This window comes from Acinonyx jubatus, chromosome E3, assembly GCF_027475565.1.
Source record: "Acinonyx jubatus isolate Ajub_Pintada_27869175 chromosome E3, VMU_Ajub_asm_v1.0, whole genome shotgun sequence".
NCBI classification, from domain to species: Eukaryota; Metazoa; Chordata; class Mammalia; order Carnivora; family Felidae; genus Acinonyx; species Acinonyx jubatus.
In genome coordinates, this window is record NC_069398.1 from 28,503,517 (window position 1) to 28,505,255 (window position 1,739).

General features: G+C 37.1%; 1 non-coding gene across 1 annotated transcript; it reads left to right on the plus strand.

Moving 5' to 3' along the window:
* The first annotated feature begins 220 nt into the window (after nucleotides 1–220).
* On the plus strand, nucleotides 221–293 carry TRNAR-CCU (transfer RNA arginine (anticodon CCU)). The gene has a single exon. It is a non-coding gene; the product is annotated as a tRNA-Arg (tRNA).
* Nucleotides 294–1,739: the final 1,446 nt, after the last annotated feature.

Genomic DNA, 1,739 nt, shown 5'->3' on the forward strand with positions numbered 1-1,739 from the left:
GAGAATTGGATTTTTCAAATTCTTTTTTTACATCAGTTGAGATAATCATGCATTTTTCCTTTGTTCTATTAGTGTGATACATTACATTATTTTATTTTTAGACTTAAAGCAATGTTACATTCCTAGAATGAACTCCATTTAGTCATAGTGTATAATCCTGTTTCTATGTTACTGGATACAGTTTGAAAATGTTTTGTTTAAAATTTTTGTGTCTAGGGGCACCTGGCTGGCTCAGTTGGAAGAGCATGGGACTCCTGATCTCGGGGTTGTGAGTTCAAGTCCCACACTGGGTGTCGGGATTACTAAAAACAAATAAATAAAAACTAAAAAAAAAATTATGTGTATGTTCATGGGTCATATTGGCCTGTTATTTTATTGTCTTGTCATGTCTTTGTTTGGCTTTGATATTGGGATAATATGAAACTTATAAAATAAATTGGCAAGTGTTCCCTTCTCCTCTGTTTCCTGAAAGAGTTTGTATACAATTAATATTGGAGCACCTGGGTGGCTGTCAGTTGGGCATCCGACTTCTGCTCAGGTCATGAACTCATGGTTCGTGAGTTCAAGCCCCATGTTGGGCTCTGTGCTGACAGCTCAGATCCTGGAGCCTGCTTTGGATTCTGTGTTTCCCCCTCTCTCTGCCCCTCCCCCACTCATGCTCTGTCTTTCTCTCTTTCTTTCAAAAATAAATAAACATTAAAAAAATTTTTTTAAAGAATTAACATTATTTCTTCCCTAAAAGTTTGATAAATTCATTGGTGAAGCCATCTAGGCCTGAACTTTTCTCTGTGGAAAAGTTTTTAAATTATTCATTTTTTTTACAGTATTGGTCAATTCAGATTTTATTCCCCCCCCCCTTTTTTTTTTAAAGTTTACTTATTTATTTTGTGAGAGAGTATGAGCAGGGGAGGGGCAGAGAGAGAGGGAGAGAGAGAATCCCAAGCAGGATCTGTGCTGTCAGCACAGAGTCAGACTCAGGGCTCGATCCTGCGAACTGTGAGATCATGACCTGAGCCGAAATAGAGTTGGACGCTTATCCAACTGAGCCACTCAGGCACCCCCCCGCCCAGATTTTCTTAATAGAGTCAATTAGGTGGTGTTAATAGGAATTTGTCCATTTCATCTAAGTTGCTTAATTTGTTGACATAAAACTCTTTATAATAATCCCTATACTCCTTTTGATTATTTAGGATCTGTAGTAATTTCTCATCTGACATTACTGATTTTGGTACTCTGTGTCTTCTGTCTTTTTTTCTTGGTCGGTCTTGCTAAAGATTTATCAATTTTGTTGATCTTTTCAAAGAACCAATTCTATTGCTTTTCTGTTTTCTATTCCATTTATTCCACTCTGATTTTTATTATTTATTTGCTTCTACTTAGTTTGGGTTTGATATGCTCTTCTTTTTTTAGCTTCTTGAGATGGAAACTTACATTATTGCTCTTATATCTGTCTTCTTTTTTAACATCAGCATTTAAAGCTATACGTTTTCCTCTACACATTGCTTTAGCTGCTGTTAAGTGGTGTTCTAGTAAATGTTTAATGACTAGGTCTGGGGACTTTACAACATTTGCCAATTTGTGTGGTGTAAATACTCCCACCATGATTGATTTAAAGCTATCAGTGTGAGGCCACTGAACACAAAGTTGGGGAGGGACATGCGCAGTTGGGTCTCATGAGCCAGTACCAGCTCGCTCTATTATACTGCTTGCTGTTTCTTACCAATTTTGCTACTTGTGTT